Genomic DNA, 14,152 nt, shown 5'->3' with positions numbered 1-14,152 from the left:
CCACTGCAGGGCAAAGGCCTCTCCCATACTTCTCCAACTACCCCGATCATGACTAATTGTGGCCATGTTGTCCCTGCAAACTTCTTAATCTCATCCGCCCACCTAACTTTCTGCCGCCCTCTGCTGCGCTTCCCTCCCGCCGGTGCTTACATACAGTGCTGGTGACATATGCGGAAAGTTGAGAGAAGAGCTATATGTTACACACAGAATGGGAAGGGCCCGAACAGTCTTTATAGAAGTGCCTCCAAGGAAGGAGGATGGACGTGCAGCAGTTTCGTTGTGGCTGATGCGCATGGCAGCACTTTTTACAGTGCTACTACAAAGTTTGATATTGTAGGCCCAGTCGTTCACCTTTACGGAATGTATTTATTGTAAGCACATATGCTGTGCATCGGCATATTGTTGTTGTAGAAGTGTTAACTTGTTAATCAAACACATTCTGTGCAGACCTATTAGTAACTTGGTTTTGAGTAGATCTTTGTCCTGACTACAATTTATAGTATCGCCGCTAGAAACATTTTAGTAGAAGCTGAAGGGATTCCAGCAGTTTCGACATACCAAGTGCACAAAACACTGATGACACCTTTTCACCTTCCCCACAATGCAGTCACACAATCTCCACTTTCCATAAACAAAAAGTGAGATAAAAATCAATTACAGTTTCATTGACTCAGTACTTGCTGCTTCTGAAGCGGGCATCGAAGCAATCGTGGTATACGCTGCTACATGCATAGGTCTTGCATGATGCAGGTCCTGGTATGCACTGCACACAGCGCACACGTTGCAAACAGATAATTTCTTTTTGCAGTGCTGAACTATCAGGACTCACTGACTCAAACATGACTGCGTTGTCACGTATGCTTCAGTGCGTCAGTCTTCTTGATTGCTACACGAGCGATTTATCCCCAACTAGCCCAAAAGACGGGCGCACTTGAAAGAAGTGAGTGAATGAGTACAGTGAACTTGTACTGAAGTGGAGTCACATGCCGAATAGCAGAGCGCATTGTCAGCTGAAACAGGCGGCCTGGCTGATTATGTACTTCCAGTAGTTCGGCTACTAGTGTTTTTCGCTTTCGGAAGTTAGCTTTACCATTGGAAACAGCGCAGAGCTTGCCCGTTCAACTTGAGTCAACCGACACCATACGAAACACGCCGCGGTTGACCAACCCAACTTCTACACGGTTCATTGACCACATCACGCATCACACGAAGTCAGGAGTGCCATATTTTAAATCACTGGCACCCACACTTCGCCTGTTACAGACGAATACATACCCCTCCCTCACACGCTATCACACCATATACCCCAACATCTACCCGAACCAGACGTGCAAGGTGTGTAAAACTGAATCAGCAACACTCCCCCAAATGCTGTGGGAGTGCAAACGTCAATACCCAGGACTTAATCCCGTGACCATCTCGTCGAGGTGGCACACCGCCCTGCGCAGCTCCCATCTCGACGAAAAATTCTGGGCGACCCAGTAGGCCTACGAAGCCGCGAAGAGGCAGGACCTCGACGTGCCATCGTGGGAGGCCTAGTCCCAGCCGACTGAAGTGCTGGGGCGCAATAAAGTTCACTCTATCTCTCTCTCTCTCGAGTAACGCTGAGTAGCTCACACCAAATGCTCAAAATGTTGGCCTTGCAACCAATACATATCAGCGCGCGATCTTTCACTCAGCATACCGAACGCACAATCATGTCCTCTGGGACGTTGGCCAGTGCTGCGGCGATTCTTTCCTTGAGATCCTGGATGCTTGTTGAAGCTAATTGGTGCACTTCCCTTGTTACAAGTCCCCAAGGCAAAAAGTCCAATGGTGACAAATCTGTCGACCTCGGTGGCCACGGAATGTGCCCGCCGCGCCCGATTCACTAGGAAAGAATGGTCAGATCAAAGAAACGCACAGCAGAAGAAGACGAATGCGGTGGCGCTCCATCGCTTCGGTACCAGGGGCGTAGCCAGGGGGAGCTCATGGAGCTTCAGCCCCTCCCGAAATTCTTTCGTGCTGTCGTGCACCGCCTACCGAAACAACCCCCAGCGCCGGAAATCATTCTGGATTTTGTCTAGAAGGTCCTTTTTGCGTGCGAAAAGACATTTTAACGCGAACATTGCCAACTCCGGCTAGATTTCGGGGCAGCGCCCATGCACCGGGGATCACATAACGCAAGGAGCCCCATCCGAGCACAGTTTCAAGGGCGTTTTGATGACGAGCGGGCTCGTCGCGGCATATCGCGGAGGCCGAGGAACTTACGGAGCGCATGGATTTCAACTCTGAAACTTTATAGGTATAAATTTCTAATAAAGTTTTGATGCGAAAAGTGGATTGACTTTTCCAAAATCATGCTCTAGATTTTCAGTGCCGGAACTTTGTGCGTTTAATGTTGTTATAAACACTTGATGCCATAGGTGCATTGACTTTTCCAAGTTCGTACATCGGACCATACAACGAGACAACCCAAGTCAACACACGATCAGACAAGTTGACAAAGCACGCTGCGAAGTGCGATGAGACGAAGCGTTGTGGTGGTTCATTTTTGCCATCATATCACAGAAATTAATATCAACATTTTTTTTTTCACCTGCGTCAAGGCATCCACGTCGAACAATAAAGCCAGGAAAGGTGATTACGTGCTTATTTATTTTTCCGCGTTGACTTTTATTTGCGACGACACATTGAGCCTCTTCAATTTTTTTTTTCTCGACACCCGCAGACTGTTGGAGCCTGCCAGAGAGCATACGTTTTTCTTGTGTTCCTCCGATCCCCGCGCGGCGCCTTTCCGAAATCCGCTCTTGCCGAGTGGATTTTCGCTTGGCAGAGTTTTGGACGCTTTCTGGCTAGCAGACGAGATAAATAAATAAACAAATAAATAAACATTTAACTGTATTAGTTTTGGTACTAAGCATTTAGGATGATGCATGAAAATATATTGTTACGGAAGGATGAACGAAGAGAGGAATAAGATTGTGAGCTGCTGGCTCCTGCGGGTTTAGGGCGGTGATCCATCTTGTCTACGCTGACTCATCCTGTATATATACATTGTAAATACAGTCTTCATATACTCCTGACATCGCCGTAACATATTGGTGGAGGTGCGTGTTACTGCGGCTGGAAATGGAGCTCCGCAGTGGACATCGCATCACCGTCCGCACAATGAAAACGGTGAGCATGCGGGATGAACGTCGTTGCCGCCTCCAACATCACCGTAGCCAACTACGGCGCTGTCGCCTTCGGTTGTGGTGGTGCAACCCAAGGATCCTGGAATTTTCTGTGGGGCCGATGGCGCCCACGTTCAGGAGTCGGTGGCTATGTACGAACGCGTGAGTGGATTCAACGGATGGGACCCTGCGCTTATGCTAGCCAACCTGTTGTTCTACCTACGAGGCTCGGCAATGGTGTGGTACGAAAACCACGAAGAGGAGCTCACCAGCTGGGACCGATGCGAAGAGCAGTTGACAGTTGTTTGGCTAACCAGCTGGGCGTAACATTGCCGCAAAGCAGGAACTGGCCTCCCGTGCCCTATCCCCCACGGAGTCCTATGTATCGAACATCCAGGACGTGCTGGCACTTCGTCATAAAGCCGATCGCGACATGACAGAAGCTGAAAAGTTCGGGCACGTGCTTAGGGGAATTGCTGATGACGCCTTTAATGTGCTCATGTGCAAAAGCTGTTCTACAGTTGATGCCATCATTAAAGCGTGCCGACAATTCGAGCAGGCAGAAAAGCCGATGCGTCTTGCAACCAGTTGCCAGACTTCCCAGTGCTGCCGCAACGTGGATGTGGGAAGATAAACCGGGACAGCAGCATGCGTCGCCATCAGAGGACGTGGTGTGAATCGTTCGACGTGAACGGGATGCGACGGCACCCGCAGCTTTCTGTTCGCGTAGCCCTGATGCTACCACTTTTTCGTTTCCCCTCGTACAAGCCATCGTTCGCCAGGAACTTGAAGACAATGGATTACATTCTGTCTGTGCTGTCACCAATCCCAGAGCTAACGAACGCCCTTCTACTATTTTCCCTCCACCCCACCGCTTCTCTATGCGTTATTGCAAGCCGACTGAGTGGAGAACTGCGGACGACCAGTCCGTATGTTTCATCTGTCGCCGCATTGGTCATGTCGTCCGACACTGTCGCCACCCGAGGCTTTCAATACCTTCCACGCCGACCAACCTGAGCCGTTGTGATGAAAATGCCCGCAATGTTTCGCCAACCACCGAGTCTAATAGCGCAGACAACTCTGCTAGGAACACGTGGTACAGTCGCTCACCATCACCGCGCGGACACTAGTCTAGCTCACCGCAAACATGTCGCCCATCTTCCCGTTCGCCGCAGCCACGTCGCTTTTCGTCCTCTGTGGCGTTTGGCCCCATCCTTTCGGAAGACTAAGAAATGCAGCCCTCGGAGGTGGCGCTGCATTCCCTACTACAGCAGCAAATCATCTGTCTGTGCCCGTAATGAGAAGTGTAATAGACGGTAAAATAGACGGCGTACCTGTCCAAGCACTCGTCGACACTGGAGCCCACGTATCTTTGGTGAGTGCCAGCCTACGTAGACGCTTATACAAGGTTCTCACCGGAGCTGCTGCCCAAGTGCTTCGTGTGGCCGACGGCGGCGTGCTGGTTGTTCTTGGATTGTGTACTGCGCGTTTAATTATAGCCGGCCGCCCAGCTTCTGTTCTCTTTGCTGTGATCGACAACTGCCCTCACGACGTTATCCTTGGATTGGACTTTTTATCCACTCATTCTGCTCTCATCGACTGCGCGACCGGCGTTCTTCAGTTGGAACTGCCTCAACTCGCCGATGCTCCGAGCACCGCCTCACTACACTTGTGCTCGCTTCAAGATGTGCGCCTGTCACCCGAGGCAGTTACTTACGTCACTTTGACCGCCCAGCCACATGTTCCTGACGGTGAATATGTGCTTCGTCCCATCATCGACGTGCTTTTGAACCGGAGCGTTGGTGTTCCGCATACGTTGGTCACGGTTACAAAGACGTCGTTCTACCGCTTCTGAATTTCAGGCTGTGGCCTCAAGTGATTCTGGCCGGCAAGTCCCTGGCCAGCGTTTCTAGTGGTTCCGAATGTTAAATTGAGAGTCTGAATGCTGAGAGTGGCTTATTAGCGCCCATCGCAGCTCACAGCTCTGGTTCTTCAACAGATGACTTCGTGAAAATAATTTCAACTGACCTCACTTCTGCATAGGCCACGGAAATGCGTCACCTGCTTGAATAATCTTTGATTTCGGCAACAGGCCTTTAGGCCAAACATCTGTTGTGCACCACCGTATAAGCACTGGAGACACGAATCCTATTCGTCGGCCTCCCTATCCGGTATCGGTATCGCATGCTGAACATCGAGTCATCCAATTAAAAACGGACAAAATGCTCCCCAAAGGGGTCATAGAGCCTTCAGCTAGCCCTTGGGCTCCGCCTTTGGCCTTTGTGAAAAAAAGAGGTGGTAAATACCTGGCGTTTTTGCGTCGAATATCTCCACTTAAACAAGACCACACGAAAAGACGTCTACCCACTATCACGCATCGATGACGCCTTAGACTGCTGGCACGGAGCTAAATAATTCTCGTCCATCGATCTTCGATCCGGCTACTGCCAGATTTCAGTTGATGAAATGGACCGCGCGAAGACGGCCTTCATCACGCCGGATGGCTTATATCAGTCCAAAGTCATGCCCTTTGGCCTATGCAATGCTCCTGCGACATTTGAACGTATGATGAACTTTTTTCTGCGAGGCTACAAATGGACCACCTATATCTGTTACCTTGACGACGTTATCGTTTTTTTCTCCCTCATTCGGCAGCCACCTTACCAGACTCACTGCCATTCTTGCGGTATTCCGAAAAGCCGGCCTCCAACTGAACTCCACGAAGTGTCAATTTGGGCGCCGTAAGATTACCGTGTTGGGACACCTCGTTGACGCATCCGGTGTCCAACCAGATCCGGAAAAAGTTCGCGCCGTACGCAGTTCCCTGTACCACGTTCTGCTTCCGACGTGTGCTGCTTTGCCGTGCTGTGAGCTTACTTTCGCCGTTTCGTCAAAAACTTCGTCGACGTTGCTCGACCTTTGACAGATATTCTAAAGAAGAACACGCTGTTCTCAGGTGCCCTGAGCAAACTCACGTGTTTGCCGCCCTCATCGGGTTTCTGACCACCCCTCCCATATTTGCCCACTTTGATCAATCTGCACCGACCGAAGTCCACACTGACGCAAGCATCCACGGCATAGGCGCTGTTCTGGCGCAACAGCAGAATGGTATCGAGTGCGTGATAACTTACGCCAGCCGCCTGTTGTCACCTGCCGAGAGAAATTACTCCATCACCGAGCGGGAGTGCTTGGCTTGAGTTTGGGCTGTCGCCAAGTTCCGACCATATTTTTACGGCCGCACGTTTTCGGGTCGTAACAGACCTTACGCCCTCTGCTGGCTGTCTTCTCTCTGGGACCCCACAGGACGGCTTGGACACTGGGCGTTGCGGCTCCAGGAATTTTCATTTTTTATCAACTATATAAACCAGGACGCTGACTGCCTTTCGCGTCACCCCGTGGATCCTCCCGATCCTGTTGTGCATGATCAGGTGACTTGCGTGATGGCTTTGACTGACCTGACCGACATGCGCGCTGAACAACAACGCGACGCATCCTTACAGTCCATCATCGCCGGAGTGCGATCTCGCAGCACCGACGGCAGATGCCGCATGTTCGTGCTGCATGACGCAATCCTCTCCCTCAGCAATATCAACTCTGACAGCCCTGATTTGCTGCTTGCGCTTCCTCGACATCTGCGAGCCATCGTTCTTGAACAACTTCACGATGCACCGACGGCGGGACACCTTGCAGTTTTGCGTACATACGACCACGTACGACGCCGGTTTTTCTGACTGGGTCTCTACCGCTCTGTGAGTCATCATCATCATCATCATCATCAGCCTGGTTACGCCCACTGCAGGGCAAAGGCTTCTCCCATACTTCTCAAGCAACCCCGGTCATGTACTAATTGTGGCCATGTCGTCCCGCCCACCTCCGCCCACCTATCTGCGGCCCCCTGCTACGCTTCCTTCCCTTGGAATCCAGTCCGTAACCCTTAATGACCATCGGTTATCTTCCCTCCTCATTACATGTCCTGCACATGCCAATTTCTTTTTCTTGATTTCAGCTAAGATGTCATTACCTCGCGTTTGTTCCCTCACCCAATCTGCTCTTTTCTTTTCCCTTAACGTTACACCGATCATTCTTCTTTCCATAGCTCATTGCGTCGTCCTCTATTTGAGTAGAACCCTTTTCGTAAGCCTCCAGGTTTCTGTTCCGTAGGTGAGTACAGGTAAGACACAACTATTGCTCACAGCTCTGTGAGTCGTTATGTCACAACTTGCTAACTGTGTCTGCGCCGGAAGAAAACTCCGCTGCCACCTGTCGGGCGACTCGATCCCATTGAATTTCCCTCTGAACCATTCTTTCGTGTAGCGCTTGACCGGCTTGGCCCTTTTCTGACGACGACTAGGGGAAATAAGTGGATAGCCGTCGCTACTGATTGCGCGACACGCTACGCGATAACAAAGCCGTTGCCGACTAGTGGCGCAACAGAGGTCGCCGATTTTCTCCTTCACGAACGTCTTTCTCCAGCACGGAGCTCCTCGACAGTTACTCGCAGACCGCGGCCGGTCGTTCTTGGCTCGAGTTGTGGACGACCTCCTCAGCTCTTGTGCCACTGAACACAAGCTGTCCACCGCCTACCACCCACAAACGAACGGTCTTACGGAACGTCTCAATAGAGCACTCACAGAGATGCTGTCAAAGTACGTTTCTAACGATCACCGCGACGGGGACGCCACGCTGGCCTACGTGACATTCGCGTATGACTCGTCTCGACATGCCACCGCAGGAGATTCACCCTTTTTTATAGTCTGTATGGTCGCGACCCCACATTGCTTTTTGACGCTATCCTACCTTCTGTGCCCCGCGTTGCCACAGAGTAGGCTCGCTGAGTACGCTACGAACCGATTATGGGATTGTATCCAAGCCATAGAAAGGCGATACAAGTGACGCAACATAGAACAAACGCAGGCATTCTTAGAATGTTTCTATTTAACCAGAGGAATATTCTTGCTGTATATTATAGCGTGTAAAAATATAACTGAGCGGCACACGTTTTCTGAATTTCAGTCCATGCTAAGCTAGCGCTCACGGTGAACAATCGCATCGCTGTTTTCGTAGTTTACTTTCTTGCTGTCATTCACGTTTTTTTTCTAGTTTCTCTGTTTAGACTTCCAGAACCTATTGAAGCCATTCTGCTTTCATTCACTAGGTCACGGATTTCCCTCTATAGCAGTAATAGGTGCTTCTTTGTGTATACGTAAGTATGCAGATATCGTACAGCGCGTATTCGTGGACAATATACAGCATGCTGTCTGAACATTTTGGTAATCGCTGTGCCGTCAGCGACCCTGCGTGTACATATATATATATATATATATATATATATATATATATATATATATATATATATATATATATATATATATATATATATAATCACGATGCGTGTCTCACGGGAACAAATTGTCGGCGCTGTTATTGTTTATCGAAATACAGCAAGCGAGCAGAACGCGATGTCGCAATGAATGACAATCTGCATGGTTGTACAACTCAGCTTGGGCGAGCTTTGAGCCGCCGTTCCGAGAAAAAGAGATCCCGAGTTCAGCTCGCAAGGCGACTATCTTTTGTTCGCAGCGCGACCCTCTGCATCAAGAGTACTCGTAAAAAAAAATAAAAAAAAGATTGACATTGCAACAAAAGAATGCTGCCGCCTCCGGGAGGGTTCGAACCTCCATCCTTTCGGTTAACAGCCGAACGCGCTAGCCGATTGCGCCACGAAGGCAGACACTTACGCTAGCAAATAAATGATTGTCGAGCAAAGCGCCAGACTGACACTTAGCGAGCGAGGTGCGCTTTGTTTTTGCAGCTGCGGCTTCGTTCTTTTGTTCACATTGAAACGTGACATATCCACTCTCTCCGCCCTCGATATGCATTGGGCGCAGGGGCACACCTAGAGGAACATCCAGGGGGCAAGCACGTCAAGGGGGAGAAGAACCGAGCCCTCCCGTATCTGGATGCGTAGGATGTATACCGTGACGACAGCTAGAGCTACTGCCTGCATACATGGAATGGCAAGTAACGATTCGCTTGTTTTTCCAACGGTATTTGTCAATGGCTTTAACAGTTTTATTATTCCATGTTCCCACGTCACCTCGCTGCCGTTGCCACCAAGACCGCAGGAGGACGAAATGCGATCGAGGGAAATGAAAAAAACGCCACGAAAAAACATGCCCGGGAATGACGCGCCGCAGTATCTGCTTCCTATCGCCACCGAAGGAAACGTCGCGCGTGCACGCTACAGCAGACAGTTGGTTGAGGTCACACAATTAGAGATACACTTACAAATAGAACAGCTCATTCTAACGAAACATTACATTCTTTAAACTTTTTCGGGAGACAGAGTGGTGGATCTGAAGCTTTATAAAAATATTCGCCGAGGAAAAGTTATTTTGCAGGAGATGTTGTGGGAGATGTCATCCGGAAAAAGCGCTGGAGTAAACTAGTAAAGTGTTTTCTTTGAGAGCGCCGCATGCCTGTAGAAGTTGCTCACAAAACGCAATTAGGATGCGTTGCTGACGACCAGGCTAAGAAAATTAACTAAGGGACGTAGTGAACACTCCCGTTCGAAAAGTATTTGCGTAGGAAACTACAGAAATAAAGAAGTCGTTAGTTGTAAGTTACTAACAGGTCACATATTTTTATATGATAATCAGAATGGCCGGCATCACCGAAATTACGTATTTGCCTTTAAAAAAAGTCGTTTTTTTCATATTCAAATAGCATGTATTATTGCTAGGGATGGGTGGCGATTCAAATTACTTCGGTAAAATCAGAAACACCACTCTAGAAAAAAAAGAACGACAAAAGTCACGGTTGGGATTTATTCGAAAGACTACGAATTACAGGCCCGCAGTTGTGATCATGTGACCATGCGCTGTGTAGTACATTAGCGTTAAAAAAGCGCGAGGCGCTGAAAGGTTCGTTGTGATAAACAAGTCTTCGGACTATCTTCTCATCAACGCAGGTCTCTAAAGAAAAATTCAAAACTGCTCTCAGTTATTAAAGGGCCCCTGAAACGGTTCAGACAAGTTTTGTAGACACGTAGGGTACAGCTTAAGTAGAACATTCGCACCACAATTTAAGTGAGGCGCAGTGGCGCAGCAACAGGGGGGGCCGGGGGGCCGTGGGCCCCGGGTGCACGGGGCCAGTAGTGGGGGGGTGTCATATACGTCTGAAGACACCCGCAAATTGTCGATATGCTCGCCTTCCTCGACTACACATGGGGGGGGGGGGTGACAGAAGCGCTAAGGGCCCCGGGTGCCAGACGACCTAGCTACGCCACTGCACTCTAAAAACAAAGGGAGTGCCGGGCACTCTCTTTGAGGGAGTAGCGGCTTGTCCCATATTTCACTCTCTTTTCGAGAGTAGATCGACCCTCTTTGAGAGAGAGTAGGTCAACTCCTGTTGACAGAGTTTTGTTACTCCACCGCCAGGGATTGCTAGTACTCTTCCGCAGAGTGATAATACTCTTCCCACAGGGAGTGCTAGTACTCTTCCGCAGAGTGCTAATACTCTCACCGCAGGGGTAATGGCACTCCACCAGACCGAGTACTTCTACTCCCCCAAACAGAGTGCTAGTACTCTTCCCAATACCCTCTTAGCGAAGTCCTGGCCACGCATGCAGGCAGGAAATCAGATCAAATTAGGGTCGCTGATATACCGTTCCCTAGGCGGCTCCTCAGAGTCAGTAGCCCAATTCCAAGCGGCCTACAGAATAGGCGTGAGCAAAGTTCTGCAGGATTTTAAAGTCATTTTTCCTGGCTATTTGCTGCCTACCATGAGGCGTGACTGCTCGGAATCGGCCTATGCGTATGCGTCGCGAACGCCACTGCGGACGAAAAAAAGCTAATTAACATTTAATCCGCAATTATCTCCGCACATTTCACAATCAGGAGACATATAGTCTAATTAGAACACAATAGTCGAGTGAATCACATAGTTACGGAGAACCACATTGCTCTATACATCACGTGGATTCGAACCCGCGTACACTCGCATCTATACAATTCAAAGCGCACATCCTAACCATTACACCACAGAGCCACCACGCTCAGTCGTGTTGTTTGAGAGGTTATATATATAACAAATGTATTTGAGGAATCGGCTGCGGTGGGTGGAGTTTCTCAGCAGTGTGCTGTGCTGTTGTGTACTGGAATACGTTTGCGTTTGCATCATTTCCATTCCTTGCTACGACCAACGAAGGAATACAACGTAGACGACGACGTGAGAACTATTCACGGCTTGTCGTCACCCCAGGAAAATAACAAATGTGCCGTTCAGCTCACGATCGAGTGCTTTTTCAGTCCATGCATTATATGTTCTCCGAAAATACGCGGATACAAAGTATCGTGCCAACCATCCACGTATGTGAATTTAAGTCACGCGTATACTGGTGAGCATGTCTGTTTATTTTTTCCGCCAGTTCCATTCGTATGTGGTTAACTGCGACGCCAGTACCAGGCATTTCGACGTGCCTCACGCTGCCGTGTAGGCGTTCTTTTCAAGTGCATTAGTTTAAAGTTCGGTTCAGTCCGCTGTGAGCTATTGTCCTGCATTAGCAGCGGATCGTTAGCGTTTTGAAGAGCATGCATTCCGGCATTTGGAGACTGCTTATGCCGATAGCCGCGTCACATGCATTGGCACGCATGTTTAAATGACTAATGTGTCCACTTGTTACGCGTGCACTGCTCGTATCCGGTGGCAGTGCTCGTTCTAAAAGCTTCGAAGACCATCTACATTCATACGTGTGTTCAATATATATGCACAGGATGGACTTGTCGGTTAGTTGGTTGAGCATTTTAGAAGAAACAGCACAACGCAAGGACGACGCAAAAACATGGACCACACCACGAAGCACTGGTGTGGTTGATGCTTTTTTTCGTCCTGGTGTTTGCGTTGTTCCTTCTTGCACGATACACGCACACCACAGGTAGGCAAAAGTTTAGGAGCATAGGGCGTTAACTTTGTTAACCCGTTTCCTCTCAGTGTCAATGGCACAATGCGTTGCCCGGAATTGCGCACGCTTACCCTCATATTCAGAAATGCATCATAACTTGAAGCCCATGCTTGACTTGATCTAAATGACGCAAGCCGTGAACGCACCAAAAGAAAGGCAGTGAGCCTCTGGGGATGTTCGCACCAGGCGTCGTTTATATAAAGTCAAGCATGAGCTTTGTATTAAGATGCATTTCTGAATATGGGGGTTAGTCATCTACTTCTCACAGAAAATGTCGAAGAAACGCCCACCAAAACCAGGCACATTCGTAAACTTAACTAGGCAATACGAAGCTCCATAGAAAAAGAGTGGTATTAAAAGCTTTCAGTATTTTTCTTTACTCCAATATGATGCTCTCTCCTGGCTTCCATGTATAGAGATAGTGCAGCGTTAGCTAAAAAGCATGAATTTCCAAACTCCATGCCAAAATGAGCTTGTAAAATTATTTAGGTGCTAGAATCCAGGGTTTGTAGCGATCCTTGAAAACCCTTTATTTCTAAAATGCCATTTTGAAGGCATTGAAAACCCTGGAAATTTTAGAAGTACTGGAAAGTCCTTAAATTTGTACACTTGGCTAGACTTAGCAGACATTGCCAAGCGTTTTTTTTTTCCTTCTGTGACACACTTCGCATGTCACAGAGAATTGTCTGTGGAGGTAATAGAAAGAAAGCGACATCGTTAAAGTTGAAATTACAAAGGAGCTGCAGATACCAGTTTTAGGCACACGGAACCGGCGACAAATGTACCTGGAGGAGCAGAAGCAGGAAGCTCAACAGTTGAGGCATTCAAAGAAAAGCCGTGATGAGTAAATCGAGAGCTACAGACACAATAAAAGGAAATTACAAACGACTTGCTTATTTGGTGGTGAAAAGCTGAGGCAACAGATGACATCACATACACTGTCAAACCAGAATGTATTCAAAAACTGCAAATGTTGCAGGCCCAAGTAGTTAATTGTGCTATTGCAGAAAAACTTTGAGCGCTTTTTTGAAATGCTTCCTTGTGTGCGTTTAGTGTGAAAGGCAAATTAGCAGTCTTTCAAATGTTTGAAATCAGTGAAATGCGATTTGTTTTGTTTTCTTTTGTTTGCATTAAAGTTAACGATGCTGTTGAACAAGTTATTGCCTGTCCAAACTACTAAAAAAATTGCACGAGGTCCTTGAAATTACTGTGTCGGGGCCTCGAAAGTTCTTGAAAACCATTGCATTTTTTTCTTCAATATTGCTACGAACCCAGTAGAACAACTGTCATGGAGTAAAAACCTTGGCTGAACAGGGGCTTATACGAAGAGCACAGGAAGACTAGAAATGCAGTAGTAGGCATGGAGGGCCCTGAAAAAAATGTGCCACATCTGCTCGTCTGCCTTATGTTTCTGCATTGACTATCCCATTTTTAATAGAAGTGCACTTACTGTTCTACTCCAATAAACGCAACATTACCAACTCCAGTGTGGGGCAGTCCTTCAGCCAGTGCAGAACTCTTTCTGTACATCCCTGTCAGCTCTGTCATTTTTCCAGCATTGTAGTACAAGATTTGTTAAACTGGTTTCGCAGAATATGAGCAGTATACTCTTAAATTAGCTGTTTATTTGTATGCACAAGTTCAGGTCCTCAGTTTGGTTGCATGACAAATTGCCATACCTCAATAGATACAAGAAAAAATGTTATTAGAGTTTAATAACATCCAAACAGTAATAATCACAACAATATAATGACACATTTCTTTTGGTACGTATACAGCCCATGTCTTGGCACTGTATAAATTCAACTATACATCGCAAGTACTGTGTCCTGACCACTGTTATTCACATGTGTAAAACCATCACAGCAATTCTTCAACAAATATCACAGTGATTAGTGACATACACTTTGTAACTGCTTTACATGAGCATAATGTATACAAATGGTCCCTGTGTACCTACACACGACTAGTGCCACCCGAGTACTATTACTCACAGGTGTAAAACCAACAAAGCAGTTCTTTAAAAATACCATAG

The 14,152-nt window shown here is 48.0% G+C and overlaps 1 non-coding gene across 1 annotated transcript; it reads right to left on the bottom strand.

The window, feature by feature from the left end:
* Positions 1-8,809: 8,809 nt before the first annotated feature.
* Positions 8,810-8,883, bottom strand: TRNAN-GUU (transfer RNA asparagine (anticodon GUU)). The gene has a single exon. It is a non-coding gene; the product is annotated as a tRNA-Asn (tRNA).
* Between the last annotated feature and the right edge of the window lie 5,269 nt (positions 8,884-14,152).

This window comes from Dermacentor albipictus, unplaced genomic scaffold (genome assembly GCF_038994185.2).
Source record: "Dermacentor albipictus isolate Rhodes 1998 colony unplaced genomic scaffold, USDA_Dalb.pri_finalv2 scaffold_17, whole genome shotgun sequence".
NCBI classification, from domain to species: domain Eukaryota; kingdom Metazoa; phylum Arthropoda; class Arachnida; order Ixodida; family Ixodidae; genus Dermacentor; species Dermacentor albipictus.
The sequence above is the reverse complement of the archived record's forward strand: the minus strand, read 5'-3'. Positions and strand labels throughout refer to the sequence as shown.